General features: G+C 34.2%; 1 protein-coding gene across 7 annotated transcripts in view; it reads right to left on the reverse strand.

The window, feature by feature from the left end:
• Nucleotides 1-21,905, reverse strand: part of sand (sandman) — a 1,680,707-nt gene that overhangs the window by 1,542,620 nt on the left and 116,182 nt on the right. The window lies entirely within an intron of this gene.

Below are 21,905 nucleotides of genomic sequence, written 5' to 3' on the forward strand. Positions count from 1 at the left end.
TTTAATATAAATGCCTAATTTATAAAATAAATTCTTTTTTGCCTTTATTTGATCATGTATCTATTATTTATTAATTTATTATTAAAACTTGGCTACAGGTGTATTTTAATTTTTCTTTCAGTTTTCGTTGCGGCGATGTTGTAGCTAGCTAAATATTTAATATCGGAACATATCAGTACAACCTAACACAAAAATGCACTTTCCAAGGCTACTGGGAAGAAGATTTCTTAGCTTCCAACAGTAATTTTATTGCAACATGGAGTCCAAAATCTCAATTTGCATTCGACTTATGTAAAGCTTTTCTTGCTGTCGAAATCCCATTGTGGAAAGTGCAAGGTTGTGGGTGTAGTGCAAGGTTTTTGTAATTGCCTTTTATTGGGTATTTTAGCTATTTATGGGTATAATGCCTTTTTGCCTGCCTATTTTAGCTATTTATGATGCCTTTTTGCCTGCCTATTCTAATGATTCATAATGCCTAAACTTCCTGTCTCAGGTTATGAGGGAAACGCTTCATCACTGCACAGTGAACTGCCACCAATTTTAATTTAAAAAATAAATATAAATAATTTTAATCGTGAAAATATGATTTTTTTTTCTTATAGCAGAAGGACAGTGTTTTACACATACCAATTTTCATTATAGTACAAGATACAGTAATGGAGGGAAATAACGTTGAATATTTCCAAGAATTTTACTGCTCTAAGCTGTACCTAACCCCTTAACAGCTTACTTAATCCTCAATAATTTTTGTTATAAACTTTCAATGGTGAAATACTCTGTTAGGTTAAAGATGGTTATAAAATATAAAATTGGAATTAAACTTAAGTTCCATTATCTAGATAGCACTACTGGTATTCCAAAGGAGGACGATACAGTTGGGAATCTTGATAATTTAGTGTAATATGTGATACAATTCGGAGAACATTATTCCAGAGTATGACCTATTTTTGTCCTTTCTTCTGAACCCCTACTCATTTCTTCAATATTTTTCCGAATCATAATCGTAGGAGTCGTATATGTGAATTCTGTTGAGCCTAAAAAAAACGTAAAGTTGGTCTTAGTACGTAAGAAAAACCTAAATTATTGTTGATAAGAGTTATCCCATATTTACTGTGTTATATATTGATTTTTTTTTAAGGAGAAATATCAATACATTAGGAGAGAGAGAGAGAGAGAGAGAGAGAGAGAGAGAGAGAGAGAGAGGAACATTTCAGTGACCTTCCAAAATATACTGAGTACGATACTTGGAATCTTCGTAGCTACAATTGAAAGATGCAATTGGTGTCATTGACTCGCTTCTACAGAAACAAGTACCAGGACCCGTGGGTGAAGCCGACACATTAAAACTGAAGAAAGTATTGCAGAGGAATTCAGGGTTTGAAAGAATGAAAAATGTGTGCTCCATTCTCCAGGGGGTAAGCTTCAATTGTCAGTTGCCATGGATACCTGTTGCTGCGGCAAAGAAGAAATTTGCACCTATGACGTCATGTGCTGTCAAAAGAACCTTTTCGTCCTTCAAATGTATTTTGAGAGACAATAGAAAAAACTTCTCAGTCGAGAATCTTGAAAAGTATTTGGTCATATATTGCAACCAGGAACAGTACCAGTAAATAATGTTGTTTTGTTTGTAGTTACTTTTTAAAAATAATTCTTGATCAAATTTGAACAAATTTAATTCAAAACTTGTGTGTAGGCCTATATTGAATCTTTTACTATTGAAAATTGAAATTTATGTATTATGTATATTATATAAAATGTTAATTGTTATAATAATTTATTCTAACTACAAATATGCAGAAAAAAATCAATAGGAGAAATACTTAGAATAGGAGAAATACTTATGTCTCTTTTTCCAAGCGAGCAGATGTTCCGTAAGTTGTCAATAAATTATCAAAAAAGGTTTGTGGAAACTGACTTATGTCACTTATCCCAGGGATTGCAGAAATAATGTTAAAGGGAAAGGAGCAAAAATTTCGAATATTGTTCTTTTGATAAATAGTTTGGTTCTTGAAAAGGTCAGTTTCGTGGTTCATTTTGCCTTAATAAATACTCGTAAATATTTATATTTTAAGAATAACTGTAAGGATACATTTCAACGATCGGACAGTTTTTGCAACCTCTTTCACAGGTTGGATATAAAACCTAAAAAAAAAAAAAAAAACCTATTTCACTCATCCTGCCTAAGGTTTTTCCGTGGTTTTCCTAAGGCGCTAAGACAAATGTCGGGATGAGCCCTAAAAGAAATGGGCCACGGACCTGCACTCATATCCCCATTAATCTCCCTAATTACTTTAAATTAATCAACTAATTACATCTCTCCCCCTCTTCGTAATTGAGCCATCATATAGCTAAATGGCTTGTCTCAAAATTGAGACGATTCAACAAGGCTCATGACAACAATCACCTCCTACATAATAGCCAAATTGGCTAGTCTCTTATACATGAGACAACTCATCTCGCCTAAGGTATTCCGTGGTTTTCCTCAGGCGTAAGACAAATGTCGGGATGAGCCCTATAAGAAATGGGCCACGGACCTATATGCCCTTCCCCATACATATTCCACCCTTATTATAAACGATGTATGCCCTAGTTCAGATAATATAAATAGTCTATTAAATATACGAGGTCACTTAATAAGTCGCAAATTGAAAGGACAGGGAACTCTCAAATTGCAGATTAGATTTCACGGCGCTTCTTCCGACGGCCTTCACATGCTTTGTCATCGAACAACAGATGACGGCGTCTTGCCATTCTAACGGCAAACACCAGCCAACTCCTCCTCGCCCCGTTCCGTGATCAATTGATCAATGTCAGCCCCCTCGCGTATGTGGTACCTAAGAGGTTACGTCCAATTTCGGCTTCCCCTTCAAAATTTTCTAGAGCTCCTTCAGGGGAGCAGCGTAACCCGGAGTGAGACTAGTGGCCAACAGGCTTGGAGCTCACATATTTAGTTTTGTACAGCCCCCAACCCACTTGCAAGGACGCGTTTTGCGTACCTTTTAAATTTTCCTCCCAATTCCTTTCGATTTTTCGATTTTTTCGATTTTTCGACCTATTTCACCTACTCCAAAAACCTAAAATGGTCTTTTTAAAACCTATCAGTTCTGTCCCTAGTCATACTGTACCACTTCCGATACACGACGCTGAAAGTATGGCTACAAACAGATCAGATAACGGTAAAATTGATAGAGGTGAAATTACAGCAGATTAAAAAATATTAACCGTAAATTTATATCACTCGAACACAATCGTCAGAAGAGAGAGGAAAATGTTTAATTTAATTGAACGCATAATAAAATGACCAACATAAAGCTACCTAGACTCAACTATGACATAAATATCATTCACAATGTCAGAACTCTAAGAACAATTGGAAGAAATCAGTAATTATTCCAATTAAATTATTTCGAGAGGAAACAAAAAAGGACAGATAGCTATCGATGTTCGAGATAAAAAAAACACCTCCCGTTTCGGAGTTTCACAGTAGAGTACATTTATTGATTACTTTGATTTTGCCGAGTTTCGATTTTATTTATTTTCACAACTATCGAAATCAGAAACTACCTTCATCTGTACCAAACAACAAACGGAAATGTAATAATCAAATTAAAACTTATTCAAAGAAAGTTAAACTCTTAATAAGATTTGGACATTTCAAACTATCATTTCATTCATTCACTCATACGTAGTTCTCTGTACATTTTTTTCTAATTACAATATTTAACTAATTTTTAAAGTTTACAATATTAGACGTTTGGCAACTTTACTGGATGGGGAGGAGGGGGTTTACAAAGTACACAGTACAGCTCATCCAGGTACAGACATACCGGTACAAAACAGATGATCTGTTCATTAATAAAACATTATGGTAAATTTCCCTTTCATTTTAAAATATTGCTCCATTTTTAATGTACGTCTAAAAAGAAACAATAATGGTTTACTGCACAAAATCACACGAACTTTCTTTCTAATGAAATATTTCAATTACTCCCGCTTCCGTAAAGCAGTATCACTTTTAAAGAAATTTAATGTTGTGCGATTTTCAAAACGGAATGAAATACTCCCAATTTCTAATAATCGTTGAGAAACTACTTCCATAGTTCGCCGATTAGATAACCTTCTATGCGAAAACATTCACGTTACAACCTTCTTGCCGCATATGAATTAGGACGACTTTCTCCATAAATTAATAATATATTATATTCCTGAACTGTGAATGGCAATGTAAGTTGTTTATCGAATACCTGTACTGAGCTGTCATTCGCTCGGCAGAAGACCTATGGACAGGGAGCTTGAACTTGCCTGATCTGTAAGTCAGCTACATGAATCCTGCTGAACATGTTGCCATGTCGCTCACGCCAGAATATTAACAAATTTAAGCATGCAATTTTATTTAATTTCACGAAAACATAATAGAACATATAAATATTTATTTTAACTAATATTAACTCTTTGCTAGATATACTTACTGATGTAATGGTGTTCGTAATTTTACTAACGATATAAGCAGTATAACGTAAATACAATAAAAAAGAAAGATTTTTTCCTGGGATAACTTAAGTTTAGACCCTATGTTCTACGAACATTTTTTTTATTTTGTAGATCGTCCCCGACGACTGTGAAAAGGACGGCACTTATACCCCTTACACACTGTGTAGACTAAATAAAATGTAATGATAGGTGTTCCTTATTTCCCGTCTCCAAATCTGGCAATCCTGTAGGATCTATACAACTATGAAGAGGGGACACAGCGAATTCCGTTGTTTACGAGTATGCGTGTGTCAGGTGACCTGAGCGCAAACGTCACTCGCGGTGACGCAGCACCCCGCCCTCCAGCATCTAGCATTGCGTCATTCATTTGTTTTATGAAGTTCGCTCAGCACATGCCCTCGTCATAGATATAGCCAGTAATTTTCTGCACTGTTTCAAGGATGGAATTTTTTAAAATATAAAATTGTTCGATAGAATTCACAGAATGAAGCTTTCAAAGTGAAATAAATATTGTTAAATGTTATTTCCATAGAAAACAGTAGTCGTCTCTATGACTCTACATTAGGCAATAGTGACGTCAGGGGCAACGCAGTAAACTCTACTCGGAAACGTGTGTTTAAGGTAGAATGGGAGAAACAGTATTTGTTGTGCATATGGTGACATTGTAGAGCTGCCGTGGCGAAAATCTGATCGCGTGCCGAGCCACTGTGTAAGCTGCAACGTGCATAGCACCTATGGAGGGAGGCGGACACCCGAATGGGAAGTGAAGCAACTGTCTGACTTATTAACGGATTTTCATTTTGCTTACGTAAAGCACTTAAATATAATTTTATATTGTACAAGATTACAAACTAATATTTAGTGCGTGTAACGAAGAAAGAAATGAACAAGAAAACTTAGGACACATTATCACAACCTAAAATTAACTGTCTTCAAAATGTCTCTGCGACAGAGTTTCAAAATCAGGAATTATGTCACTTACTGCCAGTCGTAGTTGATCACGAAGGTACTTGTCTGTCAGACGTGACCTAAATTTGGTTTTTACTATTTTCATTGTTGAAAATAATTTTTCACAAACGTAAGTTGTAGCGAACATGGCTTCAACAGAGCAAGCGAAAGAATGAAGCTTCGGATATTTATTTTTTGGCAAAGATTTGAAAAGTTCAACATTTGTCAAGTCCTTACATGTAGCTTTCATTTAACATCACATTGTAAATCTAGGAGTACAGTTGAAGAGCTAACCGCATTATTCGTACATCTGCTGAAAAACGATCGATGTACATAATAATAATAATAATAATAATAATAATAATAATAATAATAATAATAATAATAATAATAATAATAATAATAATAATAATAATAATAACAACACTTAACCTTTTAATGTTTCATGAGTGACATGTAGTATAATGCAGTTTTATGTTATACAACCGTTTTCCTATTAATACTTGTGGACAAATAATACATTTAATATTCTCATCATATTGGCAGCAAAAAAATGCATCCTCCCATCCTAATTGAAACTTTAGTTTTTGTAGAGGAACATGGTTTCGAGAGAGACATTGCGACGATACGCCACTCGCAGGTCAGAGACAAATACAAATGGAACGGAGTTTGACTCCAGTGAGTGATAGGGTGGGGGTTGGGGGAGGTAGGAAGCAAGACAAATCACAGCTATCATTACGAGCCACAATGTGCTCGCTAGTCACATTTTCGCCACGGCTGTTATAGAGTGTAGACGCCTTGTTCTAAAATACTAATAGATATTTATTAAACATCGGACGACATTATGACAATGTCACAATGATTATCACGAAATCATAGGCAAGCATGAAGATATCTAATCTAACTGTAAACGAAAACGCACACGGTAGAAAATAAGGATGAAAATAATTTTATTTGCTAGGGCTGGACGGGGCGAAGCAATTACTTACTTACAAATAAATTTTAAGGAACCCGCAGGTTGATTGTCGCCCTACATAAGCCCGCCATCGGCCCCTATTCTCAGCAAGATTAATGCAGTTTCTATCATCATACATTATCCCACCTCCTTCAAATCCATTTTAATATTACCCTCCCGTCTACGTCTCGGCCTCTCCAAAGGTCTTTTTCCTTCCGACCTCCCAACTAATACTCTATATGCATTTCCGGTTTCGCCCATACGTGCTTCATGCCCTGCCCATCTCAAACGTCTGGATTTAATGTTCCTAATTATATCATGTGAAGAATACAATGGGTACAGTTCTGCGTTGTGCAACTTTCTCCATTCTCCTCTAACTTCATCCCTCTTAGCCCCAAATATTTTCCTAAGAACCTTATTCTGAAACACTTAATCTCTGTTCCTCTCTCAAAGTGAGAGTCCAAGTTTCACAACCATACAGAACAACCGGTAATATAACTGTTTTATAAATTCAAACTTTAAGTTTTTTTGACTGCAGACTAGATGAGAAAAGCGTCTCAACCGAAATAACAGGCATTTCCCATATTTATTCTGCGTTTAATTTCCTCCCGAGTGTCATTTATATTAGTTACTGTTGCTGAAATATATTTGAATTTTCCACTTCTTCGAAGGATAAATCTCCAATTCTTATATTTCCATTTCTCGCGAAGCAATTACGACATTTAAAAATCAAAATTCAAATAATAGTTCCGATATACTAAAATATGATGTACCAAGATATGAGTGAAAGAAAACTCCATGCCTGTTATGTCTGAAAATAGCAAATCATTGAAGTGTAGTAATGAATGAGAGTTAATTATAACATGTTTGAATAAAGTTTCCAACACTATCTGTCCCTATTAATCTTATGTTTTTAATGGTATGAAATCCATACAAAGGAGGAAATATATGTGTTGGATAAAAACTGGGGGTATAACTAAATAAAGATAATTCTAAGATTAACTGTGCTTAATAAATCATCAATAACAGGCCTCCTGGTCTGTTCCGCTTCCAGAAGAAAGTTGGTCTTTCCATCTCTTTCTTGGTCTTCCGATGTCTCGTTTTCCATGAGGTGTATAGTCCAATAGTCTCTTGGGTAACCTATTGTTGGACATTCTTAATACATGTTCATACCAGTTGTTGCGGTAAGATTCTATAGCAGTCATGTCATCTGGTGCCCATATGGACAAGCGCACGCTTTAGAGCTCAGGAAAGCCTGAGCGCTTTACAGCGGGAAGGAAAGAGACGGACGAGAGCGATAGTATATGCCGCTTGGTCGAGCTATATACAGGGAAGGCCAGCACTGATTCAATGGATAAAGGGAAGAGAACTTACTAAGCTATATTCGTGTTAATTTTTAGATTTGTCTGAGAAATATAAGTGCAGTATAAGAATTTAAATTTTAATTTTAATGCTCACTTTTCACGAGTTTTGTTTTTATTCAAAAGCAGTATTTACTCAACTTTTCACAGAAAAATAAAATTTTCAGATATGTTTATTTAGTAGTCTTACAGGTACTGAGACAATGTTTTCGTAAATATGTATTACTAAAGTTACGTATTGAAAATTAAGAAAATATTTGCATGGAAAATGTTTGTAAGAAACTGAATTAACAAAGGAACTACTGTTACATCATAAAGATATGTGCCCATGTGTTGTAACAACATCAGCTCTATAGCTTCAGCAGATTTCGAGAAAATAATTTAATATTTTGATGATAGGAAGTTGACCACCAACATCACCATAAAAGCATAATGCGATAAGGGTTTTGTTATGTAATATTAGTTACAGTTGAAACATATACCTAGGTAATTTTGCTTTGTACTGTAATATTGTTTTGATTAGTTAATTGATTACATTTCTAAGGCTAAAGATACCATCAATATCAATTCCAACTTACAATGTCATACTTAATCTCTTTCTTTGGGATGATGTGTTTCATTCACTTAGTACAGTATGGTTTTACTACTATGGAATGTATGTGAATATTCCTTCTTAACTCTTTATCATGTTATTAATTGCAATATTAAGAAACTGGTGTTAATACTTTGTTTTACAGGCAATATAGATAATATAATACAGCAAATGGCCATATAAAATAACGACATAAAATTTGACGTTATGTTTGAAGTTTGTGCACCACTGTTTCCTTAATCCAAAGGATCCTTAGGTAGCGTTTGTTGCCGGCATACGACTTCAAGGTCAGAAAAATGCGCTTACTTTGACATCGCTGTTCTATAGTATTCGTAATGGCGGTGATATTCAATATTCTGTTCGGATGTCAGCGTTCCTTTTATGGTCATAAAGAGTATATCCTGCAAGAGGTCTTAGCAATCGCATTTCAGCAGCTTCTATTCTTCGAAGTTGTCCTTCCGTTAGTGACCATGTCTCTGATCCATATAATAATGCCGGGACTGCCATGACTTTACAGAATTTCAAAATTGTTTCTGGTCGAACTTTCTTTAATAGAGTTGATTTGATTGTTCTTAACAGCTGCTTAATAAATGAAGTGGCTTTTTCTTTTGTGAAAGATTAACATTATTTGACAATTGTTGGAAAATAATGTCAATTCAGTATCACACACACACATCTTGCACGTGTAAAATAGTCTGTTATTTTATTTAACAGAGTTGGAAACTCGAAGTATTAGTTGATCGTCGTCATTACGTATTCTGATAAATAAAACGTCTTTCACCCAGAAACACTAGAAAGAGATATGCACTATTATTGTACAGAACGCAGTTACTACTACGTCACCCGCTGAACCTTCAACAAGAGGTCGGCTCTGGCGAAGGTACCGTATTGTGTTCCTTGTTGCAACACGTGCAGCAAAGTGGGGCAGTTTTTGTACGTACTAGAATGCTTTTACGAACACTCGTCTCTTACTGTAGCCTGTACTCGAACCTGCTGTTGTCCCGAGTTGCTGCCTCTAGTTCACGGAGAGATCACATTTCCAATTCAGACATGGAAGTATTTAATTTCTTAGCGCGTTTTATAACAGCCCTTCTACTAACTTAACCGGGATACAACCATAGCATAATCCAGAGAAACTATCGTCTTTCCTAGTTATACTTTTTTACAGAATGTAAGGAGTATACCATTATGTTCACTGATGATTATTCATGTCATAAAGAAGAAAAAATGTCCTTACAATTTTTTTTTTATAATTGCAATATTTAACTAATAGGAGTTGAATGGGTTACATCAGCTTCTTGTCTATGCAGATGACGTGAATATGTTAGGAGAAAATACACAAACGATTAGGGGAAACGCGGAAATTCTAGTTGAAACAAGTAAAGCGATTGGGTTGGAAGTAAAATCCCGAAAATACTAAGTATACGATTATGTCTCGTGACCAGAATATAGTACGAAATGGAACTATAAAAATTGGAGATTTTTCCTTCGAAGAGGTGGAAAAATTCAAATATCTGGGAGCAACAGTAACAAACATAAATGACACTCGGGAGCAAATTAAACGCAGAATAAATATGGGAAATGCCTGTTATTATTCGGTTCAGAAGCTTTTGTCATCTAGTCTTCTGTCAAAAAATCTGAAAATTATAATTTATAAAACAATTATATTACCCGTTGTTCTGTATGGCTGTGAAACTTGGACTCTAACTTTGAGAGAGGAACAGAGATTAAGGGTGTTTGAGAATAAGGTTCGTAGGAAAATATTTGGGGCTAAGAGGGATGAGGTTAGAGGAAAATTAGAAAGTTACACAACACAGAGCTGCACGCATTGTATTCTTCACCTGATATAATTAGGACCATAAAATCCAGACGTTTGAGATGGGCAGGACATGTAGCACGTATGGGCGAATCCAGAAATGCATATAAAGTGTTAGTTGGGAGGCCGGAGGGCAAAAGACCTTTGGGGAGGCCGAGACGTAGATGGGAAGATAATATTAAAATGGATTTGAGGGAGATAGGATATGATGGTAGAGACTGGATTAATCTTGCTCAGGATAGGGACCAATGGCGGGCTTATGTGAGGGCGGCAATAAACCTCCGGGTTCCTTAAAAGCCAGTAAGTATTAAACTTTACAATATTAGACGCTTTGCAACGTTGCTGGATGGGAGGAGTGGGTTTAGAACAGCGGTGACCATAACTCGAACTGCAGTGATTACTTGCGACAGACAGCGTATGAAGTAAGGAGACTGAGAAAAGGTACATGGCATGAAAATTACAACTAGTGGTGGTTCCTATAATAACGTCTTGATCAATCCCGCAGATAAAAATTTTAAGCTTTGCTGTATAAGTAATGTCACTGCTGTCATCAAGAGCCAGTGAATAATATAAGATTCTTCTTGATTCTTTTTTTAACTTTCCTCTTGAATATAATCAGGAATTTTCTAAATTTTTCTCTCGATAATTGGTCGAAAATTCACAGTTTTTCAAAATTAAAAACTTCTTCTGGACAAGTTATTTAAGCTATTTTAATCGTTACTCTTTTGAGAAATTCAGTTCTATTAAAAGGCTTTAGAGCACAAGATATTTCAAATCCCATTAGGTAGCTGACTTCTTTACATTTATTTATCTCATATTTCTCTTCATGGCTATGTTTTAAGACATGTCAATTCATGGCGTTTAACAGTTCGTTGGCACATAATATTCAATCAGTTTTTATACAATATTATTATTAAATGAATAACTAATAAATAGTTACCCTCATTTAAAAATTCAGAAGATTAAAACTGAGATAAAACCTAATAATGTTATCCTTCTAGGAAGAAGATCTAAAATATCAGTATTCATGCACGTACAGGAGAATTATAGAAATACATACGTAGTGGTCAATATTGATGATGATGATAAAAATAATAATAATAATAATAATAATAATAATAATAATAATACATTATTCAGCGTGGCAATTAATGTTTCTATATACTCCTAATTGACCGCTGAGCAAAGTAAACATACTACATTTTGTTCGATAGAACAAGAAAAAATTTCTCCTTCTCATTCTTTACGAAACCACCTCTTACTGCTTGTAGAGACAGAGTTTGTAGAGCGACATGATACTGCCACTACTTGTCTTCAGTACGTGAATGAAACACACAGCAATGTACAGGAAACTCCTCGTATCAGTTTGAATGTCTGTGATTACACGATGTAATCAAGACACCTGCTTTGGTCACCGCTGGTTTAGAAGTATACAGTACAGCTCAAGCGGGGAGGAGGGAGTTTATAAGTACATAGTACAGCTCAAGCGGGTACAGACATACCGGTACAAAACAGATGCTCTGTTCTAATGCAGGAGCGGATCATGACAATACTGTTGTTTACATAAAACGAGCAGCAAATACAAAGTTTCAATCTCATTAATAGAACATTATGATAAATTCACATTTTATGTAACAATATTGCTCCATTTTTTATTCTACATCTAAAAAACAAACGATATTGTTTTTCTGCAGAAAATCACACGAACATTTTTCCTAATGCAACATTTTAATCTCTCCCGCTTCCGTAAAGCAGCATCATTTTTAAGCAAATTTCTGCCTGTGTGATTTTCGAAACGGGGTAAGAGACTCCTAGTTTCTAATAATCGTTGAGTTACTGCTACAAACTTCGTCGATTAGGTAACCTTCTTTGAGGAAAACGTTGATGATACATCCTTCTTACTTCACTTGAATTACAACGACTTTCTCCATAAATTAATAACATACGATGTTCCTAAACTGTGAATGACATTGTAAGTTGTTTATGGAATACTCTGTACTGAACTGCCATCCGCTCGGCAGGAGACCTATGGACAGGGAGCTTGAACTCAGCTGACTCGTAATTACGTCTGTGCAGAGTACTGCCTGCTGAACGTTGCCACGTCTCTCACGCCAGAATATTAAAGAATTTAAGTATACACTTTTATTTAATTTCACGAAAACGTAATAGAACACACAAATATTTATTTAAATTAATATTAGCTTTTTGCTAGATATATCTAGTGATGTAATTGTTTTCGTAATTTTACTAACGATATAAGCAATGTAACGCTAATAAAATAAGAAAATAAATATTTTTTCTGGAAAAACTATCAAGTTTTGACCCTATGTTTTATGACATTTTTTGATCCTATAGACTGTCCATGAATTATACCTCTTACACCCTATAGATATCCTACAATTTTTTTGTAATGCTATAGTAGAAAAAAATAATGGGATACGTTTATAATGTTATACGGTTATTAGGCCTACATTAGTCAAAATTAGGAAACTCGCTTCTCTCGATCCCTAAACATTGACTCGTGCAATAATATTATGAACTAGTTTATTTATAGTAATTCTTGAGAACGACCACTACGATTTTCGATTTGTTTTCTTCACAAACGACGATTTTATGCTCGAAATTCGGTAATATAAAACAATTTCGGAAACATAATTTCGACTGTAATCTAACATATCAAAACTTAACATAACCTAACCTAACGTAACCTAACCCTAACTAACCCAAGCAAAATTATACTAACTTAAACTAACCCAAACTATTCCAATCGCCACCAAGGAGTAAACATCACCTACTAACTCATATAATATTAGGCCTACGCTACGTTCCCAAACTACGTCAAAGTTTAAAAACCTAAAACATATAAAACCTTACTCTCCCCGCAACAATCTACGCATATAAATAATGTAAATTATTCAATATACAAGAATGATTCACGAGGGCTTACCGTCACTTACGGAGCTTATTTCCAAAGAAACTTTGTACAAAAAAAGTCATATAAACATGTGTTCTAATCTCAATATTTTCAGAGTTAAACTACTTTGAATTTGTTTGTAAACTATTTGTTTCTTTAGTTTTAAGGGTAAAAATATTACAGATAAAGAATGAAGTATTCAGGAGTATCATTTCTTTAATTAGCTAATATTCTGAAGCTAAAAATATATTGTGAAATCCATAGTTGGTTCTTACAGAATTTTTTTTTTCGATTTTTAATTACAAAATTACATTTTCCTTACGTATTTTATCACAACAATTGTTATAAATCATGCCACTTGTAAATACTTCAAGACTGTACATTAGGATACATAATTAAATTGTAAAAAATGAAGTTCCTAACGTCGTATGATTTCTAACAATGTTTGTGATAAGTGTGTAAGAATAATTTTATTTTTAGTAAAAATTTGAAAAACAAAATCTGTATCCTAAAGGAAATAACACATTTTTAGCTTAAGAATAGCCAATTAAAGGAATTATACTTCTGAATACATATTTCATTCTCTACTTTTTTTCCCCTTAAAAATTAGGGAAAAAGGTATTTCACTAACAACTTCACATGAATGTCACTTCGAATATATTGAGATTATGACTTGTTTATATGACTTTTGTGCTCAGAATGTCTTCGGAAATAAGCTCGTAAGTGGCGGTAAGTCCTCGTGAATCACCCTGTAGAGTAATTTACACATGTTCAGAACTTCTAAAATCAATGGAGATGCTAACCTCCAGAATTATTTATATATATATATATATATATATATATATATATATATATATATATATTAGTATGGCACAAGAAGCCAATTATTCTACTCGTTGGCAAAATACACCTTGATTCACGAGCACCACAAATAACTGAATAATGTTACTCGTTTAATTCAATTGCTTTATATACAAAATGTACATAAAGAAGCAGGTGAAAATATATCTATATCACCTCATACTATACACGGGAGATTCAAATCTTTTCACATTCCTCTGCTTCACGTCACTTATCTCAGCTATCTTTGTCACAAATCTCGGTGTCATATTATTCAGTTATCCCCTCATTAAATCCATCTAACCCTCTTAAAGAAACGCAAATCAGACGTCAATCCTGTGCGAAATGTTGGGAGATATGGAAGATTGGCCTATAAAACATTTATTTTCCACATTAACTCAAAATTATACAATTTAGTCCTTTTTAGTGACCCAGTGGATATAATTCATTGTCGTAATATTTACGGGAATAATTAACCATAATACCACAGTCTACTATATACAGTCACGAAGCTTGAGTTTTGAGGGTGCTAGAAACAACAGACTGTGACGGTACTGTTTTGCATTGCCTGTAATGAGGCGATATTAGCGATCCTAGTGGTGAGCAACTATCTAATGTTTGCATATTTACTACGTATTGAGCTTCGCGACTGTATATACTAGACTGTGATAATACGATGTTGAGATATATTCCGGTTTTGTACTCACCACATGTTTGTTGTCAGAGTTTTTCGAGTGATTTTATAGACTACGAGTGTGCGGTGTATTTCTTCGCTTTGTTGGTTACTTCGTACGCTGAATATACAAGACTTAACTTACTTCACAAATTACGTAAATATTTAATAAATTGCATTTATAGGGAAAATATTTTTTTAATGATAGCTTTCATAGATGGATTAAGCAATGTAAAATGTGGCAATCATTTTATTATTATACAACGTAACTTTTTTAATTAAATCAATAAATTAATTTTATTTATGAATTTAAATTTTACCTCTCACTGAGTCATCACTAACTTAGCCTAACTGGAAATACCACTTGTTTGAATTGTGCTCCCTGTGTAACCTATTACATTGCTTTTAATACTGTTTCTTTTTATACTCTAGTGGAGGTTCGGGACAATAGCCTCAAGTGGATTTTTTACCAAACAGTCGCTGGCCACTAGTCACCGCGCCGTACCGAGTCGTGTCAAACAAAAGACAATCGAAATAATTGTAGTAAAATTCGAGACTATATTCTTTAATAATACCCTCCATTAGTCAAGTACAAGGTTTATGCAGTACAACGGCGGTGTTTTGAATGCACCAAAAGAAAATGCAGATGCAGTAATATAAAATAGGTTATCACACCGAAATAGGGGGGGGGAGAAGGTGTGTTTTAGGGAATATCATTAAAATGAAGGAAAGTAAATTTCCGGTAAATGTTCGGCAAAGCGTTAAGTACGTAATTATGACCGCGTTGCAGTTTTATTTGTCGTCTATTGAAAATACCTCATCTTTTACGAAGAAAACTTTTAGCAACCATGAAACTATTCACCACATTCATCGTATTATTGTTTATGAATATTACGAAACAAAAACTACCATAGGGCCATGACCGATAGGATCATTTTGGTTGTATACGTATGCGCGGACTTGGTTAATAAATACCTAAACCAACCTTCGTATATGCAAGATGTGTAACCGGAGCAAGAAGGGATCTTCTTGATTTGATCTGGAATGTACACAGAAAATAAATTCAAGTAAGGATCACGCTGCCACTGTATGAGAGGTCCGCGCATGCGCCATAGCAAAACTGTTCCTGTCGCGAACCCTTCATCTAAAACATGTAATCTACTCGCAATATTTACGCAAATACATCTTGTCGCTATCAGTGGTGCTATCTCTCAGTAATTTCGGAACGAAAGAGGTAGAGAGAAAAGAAAATTTCCTTTTAACGACGCCACAGACCAATGTCATGTCCTTATGTTGGCGATATTGTATATTTAGTTAAATATGGTCGTAACCGTAAAGGCACGGTTCAAAGCTACCGTAGGAAATAGGGATATCTTATGCGAAGTTTTACCGCTAGATGGCAGGAGCGTTTCATGCGGCACAACATGTTGTAGGACTATGTTATGTCATATGCTACAGTTGATTACGTTTTCCCGCTTGTTGGTTTTCTGTGCGTGTCAAAATTATATTTACAATTATTTTGTATAACCTAGTATCATTTAATATAATTGAATATTTTCTTACCTCATAATTTAATTTAATTTAGAATAAATAACAACGTAAACCTGTATAATATTGAGCGGCGAGGTTGCGGGTTCGATCCCGGGCCAGGTCGATGGCATTTAAGTGTGCTTAAATGCGAAAGGCTCATGTCAGCAGATTTACTGGCATGTAAAAGAACTCCTGCGGGACAAAATTCCGGCACATCCGGCGACGCTGATATAACCTCTGCAGTTGCGAGCGTCGTTAAATAAAACATAACATTTAACATTTAACATATTGAGCGATTCCCCGAGATGGATGGAGAAATCTGCAGTATGCAGAATATAGATACGAGTAAATTGAATGTTCATGAACCTAAACAAGAACTTTGAGAACGAGGTGCACGAATAAAAAACTAGGAACTATGTCGAAGGTGAACATTGCCCTTTTTAATCATTAGTATTTAAGACCCGTACGCTAAAAACAGGATATGCAGCCACCAATGTGATTTTTTATAGGGAAGGGACTATCGAGATTGAATTCCTGGTATTTTTTCTCTAGTTGCAGAAATATAATATGATTGTAGTAGTTATCATAATTAATCTTGCGTTTTGTAGGTTAAGGACATACAGTTTTGAATACTATATATGATGATTTTGAAAATTTGAAGTTAAAACATGGTTTTAGTAATTAGGATACAGTACATTAAAAACATTATTCATGAAATGGATTTCACTACGAATCGTCCTGGATAATAAACTTCGGAGACTCCTATAACTACTGCATATAATCTAAGCTAACATAGCTCGCTGTCGAGGTTGCATATGTTTTTATTAATTTTTCTTTTTCCTCTTCCAAAATAAATCTGTAGTCAACAATTCCTTACTTGAAGTAGTTACTTTTATTTAACAGCTAGCACTTTCGAGGCGCAATTTAATTACTTATATTTTTACGGTCTTACTAATAAAAACTCTATACTTATACAATAAGTAGCTCGTTTATAAGTCGTGTGTAAATTCCTTACTAATAATCACTACATACGTCGTGTATAACAGTACAACTGTTACATAGCTACGTCATAGTTTCGTCATTACTTCATTACGAAAGGTAATAGAATATCAGAGGTTCTCTATTGCATCTGGTAGAGCGCTCTAGTGTGGTGTGTTAATTATCGATAGTGCAACTGGCTCTAATCGATTACCACACTACATTTTGGTCAAAGAATACATTCTAATAATTCTATGATCTTTGGCTTGTTCTTCTGTGGTTACAAGGTAACCATCATCATAAAATGACAGTCGATACGAACAGCTGTTAGAGGGGCGGCCATTTTTTCCCTATATACAACGCTTAAACAAGGGGTTTCGTGTATATAACTACTGCAAAGCTATTCCCATTGTATAGTTACAGCTTGTTTATACGTCCATAGCTTATTCACGGTTTATTAATAACGTTTTCTGTCTCAACTCTGCATAAGTCTCGTATAAAAACTATACACTGTTTATTAGTAAGACTGTTAATGTTTAAAGCATATATTCAGAATATTTCGGGACCTGATTGAAGACAAAAGCCTTCCCTGGTTTTTACATATAGGAACACAACAAAAATTTGTCATTTTAGTTGTTTTTATGAGTATTTAATATACTAATACACTACGTATATCCTCAATGTTTATATACCGAAAAATAAATGCACACGCAAAGCGCATCCCTCATAGTACACGTGCGCTATCTGTTGGTGCTAGTACAGGATATCCCTATTCTCAAGTTTAGCGTAAACAACAAATAATATTAAATAAAATAGTGTAAGAAGAGTCTTCCAAATCGCTTCATAGGGTAGTGGTAAAGCGTCTGATTATAAATTGAAAGGTTCTTGGATCGAACCTCGGCGGCTGTAGGCTACATAAGGTAAATTAATTTGAAAGGTATGTAACAGAGACAGAGACGAGAGAGGGAGAGAGAGTGTAGAAGAGAATGGGGGGGGGGAATATAAAAGGAAGAAGCGATACAAAATTATAGTGTAATTCCTTACGAAATAATAAACCTCACATTTTCAGGCATATCCCATTATGAGTACAAAAGCGCCGTATGTGAGGCAACGGCGTATTAGGTTAATTACCTTTACGGGATCAATCTGGCTGAAAGCGGTGAGTTTAGTGACGATTGAAATCCATATAATGATTAGTTATTCCGGAAAGGATTCCATGTCTGCGATTTACTAACGTAGGCCTATATTAATTCTATCTAAAATACAAGAAAAAATTTACATTATTTTCTTTGGCAGGGAAGTAAAATAGCGGTTTCCATGTTCTGCATTTACTGCACGCAAACCAACCCTCTAAAATACTTCAGAAAATTAACATTATTTTCTTAGTCAGAAAAGTAAGAAATTGATATAACAAACTGCACGTGAATTCACCCTCTCCGATACTTCAGAAAAATACATCGACCATTTTCGTCTCCACCAGAAATAAATTTTATTAGCCATGGTCTTTACCTTTCGTTAATATTGAGAGAGAGTAACGAGTCTTCCTTATACATAAATCATCGCAAAAATGTCATTGAATATTTCTAAGGCTAGCACAACTTCACAAAGGATTTAATTTCATATATAAAGTAACCTGAAAGAAACTTAAGAAAATGGGAGTTGGGAGTGTTTATCATATTATGATAAATAAATGACTGTTGCAAATAGACCTAAACTATGTGGATTAACTCAGTGGATAATTAAGTATAAAATAAACATCACACACAAAACTATTTCAACGAAAGATTAGTTTTAATTGTATTGAATCTGGCTTACCGTACGTCTTATGATATCGACTTAAGCGACACTGAACACTCACTGTTGACTGAGTTTCTTGAAACTGCGACAAGCGACTATTGGAAGCTTACTCGCGCCACGACAGCTGTCTGTACTGCAGCCTTGAGCGCTAAGTACAAAACTGCAACGAGCAACGTTTATATCGTGTTTAATGAAGTTTAATCAGTAATCTATTTATATATATATATATATATATAACTAGCCGTACCCGTGCGCTCCGCTGCACCCGTTAGAAATAAATATAAAATTATTACATAATAAAATAGGACATTTGATCCAGGGAAGATTCGTGTTTGATAGAAGGATAAATCGTTTAATATGTTACTTAATTTAAATTGTATTTAAATAATTAAAATGCGATCATTTTGGTCCAGAGACCACTCATTTGGTACTATGACAATTCCTTTAATATATTTCTTAATTTTTATTACATGCAACCGTAGTTTAATGAAGACTGACATATCATTTAGATTTAATGTGTATACTTTATTTTTCTTGTTATAGGTTTCCATTGAATTATGGTAATAACTTAATTTTAACCCTTGTCTTCTACGTATTCAGTAAATGGCGCTTGGGTCATTATGGTTCTGAACCCTTCAAATAACTTACATCATATCATATCATATCATATCATATCATATCATATCATATCATATTATATTATATATTATATTATATTATATTATATTAAATTAATATTATATAATATTATATCATATATTATATCATATCATATCATATATCATATCATATATCATATCATATATCATATCGTATCATATCATATCATATCATATACCATATCATATCATATCATATCATATCATATCATATCATATCATATCATATCATATCATATCATATCATATCATATATCATATCATATTATTTTATAATTATATTATATTATATTATATTATATTATATTATATTATATTATATTATATTATATTATATTATATTATATTATATTATATTATATAAAAAATGTGTTGATAACGGATGTACACCGATAAGTAAGTTTTAAATTTGTTATGGGGGCTCTTGAATCTCAGGAGGAACAAATTCTATTTTACAACAGCGCAACATAATCTGCTTGGCTCATTACCCAATTTTTTTGCATTGCATTTAATGATATGTATTTTATGTATTTTAACACGATTCAATTGAGCATAGTTAAAATTTGGATTATAAAATAATGGAATGCTAAGCTAACATATTATTACTGCATACTAAATCAATACACTCTTGTGGTTCGTTAATTCTCTGAGATAAACATTATTTTAAGAAATACAGGAAACGAATACACAAAATAGCCTCTCAAGTTGTTTGTGCATAAGAAGCTATTTTAATCTTACCTGTACTCAATTCACTCCGAAGTTAATGTAATAACATTATAGCATTATGTCCATATAGAGAAACTACACTTTCCCATGGTGAAATAATAAAATTAATTACACAAATCGGTTAATTTAGCTTCCGATATTACTTCATACAAACACAGAAACATTCTCTGTAGGCTATGATTCATAGCTTTCGATTGTTGTTGACCAAGGCCCCTTATAGACGAAGTCATTTATTTCATTACACTGCCTTAGATGGCAGTTATTTTAATTTTGAAACTCATTTATCTCATTAAATATCAGTCCTATCAAAATTTTTCAAAGAATAAACCTTATCGGAAATGTGTTTTAAAGAAATGTTTGTTATGTAACATTTTTCACAAAAATCAATAATAAGCGAGATATTTCGATTTATTTAATTGAGACCCCCTTATAACCCCCCTTTTAAATAATGTATCTTGAATGCCATATAGCCTAAAATCTAAGTTACAACGAACTTAATTTATATTCCAATTTTCATCGAAATCGGTTCAGCCATTATCGCGTGAAAAGGTAACAAACATACAGACAGACATACAAACAAAAATTTCAAAAAAGCGATTTTCGGTTTCAGAGTGGTTAATTATATATGTTAGGACCAATTATTTTTGGAAAATCTAAAATTACCAGAAAAATGTCGGCTACAGATTTATTATTAGTATAGATAGGGTGAACTACAGGGTGGGGCATAGGAACCAAGTGTTTTTAAAATAACCATAAAATAGTTAGATTTTGTTTTCAACACAATTTATTGGTAGAACAACGTTTGTGAGAACATACTATTTCAATTTTGAGCGAAAAATTGCATCTGGCATGTGATGTCCGTCTGTGTTGACGCATTGTTGAAGCGCTGACGAAAATTGACTTCTGTTCTTTCTAGGAGATCTCTGTTGCAATACTTTTAATAAGTTAATCGATTTCTATTAAATTTCGATCCGAAAAATTCTAACATATTCTTCAATTATGGGCTGAATGTTAGTCGCTTCTTCTTTGTAACTAAGGGATGAAAAAAGTATGAATTGTCTCAATGTAACGCTCAGAGTTTACAGTAATTGTAATCGCATTTTCTTGAAAAAAGTAGGGTCCGATGACGCCAAACTGTCCCACCACGCACCAAACTGTTACTTTAGGACTGTGCATAGGTTTTTCGTGTAAATGACGCGGATTTTCAGCATCCCAATACCGAAAATTTAATCTGTTAACGGCTCGATTAAAGTGGAAATGGGCTTCATCACTCATTGCAACCATCATGTTTTCATACTGCTTATGGAGTGCAAGCGTTTCCTGTGCCAAATTCATTGTTGTGGGTTATCCCTTAAGGTACGGTTTGTTTACGGCGATCATCGCCGGGCGCACATCGCCAGCGATTGTCGCCTGAGTTGCTAGCAATTGAAATGAATGCGCACGGTTTCTTTACAGCGAAGATCGCCAGCGCAGTTCGTTGGACGCGACGCAGATCGCTGGAGGTTGCTTCTGAAGCAAATTGAGGACGCACATCGCCGTATTCGTGTTCAATAATCGATATTTAGACAAGGTGATGTTGTAATATCGAATATCTAATCTGTACACGTTAACCACGTCTGTAGGTT

This window comes from Periplaneta americana, chromosome 13 (assembly GCF_040183065.1).
Source record: "Periplaneta americana isolate PAMFEO1 chromosome 13, P.americana_PAMFEO1_priV1, whole genome shotgun sequence".
Lineage (NCBI taxonomy): Eukaryota > Metazoa > Arthropoda > Insecta > Blattodea > Blattidae > Periplaneta > Periplaneta americana.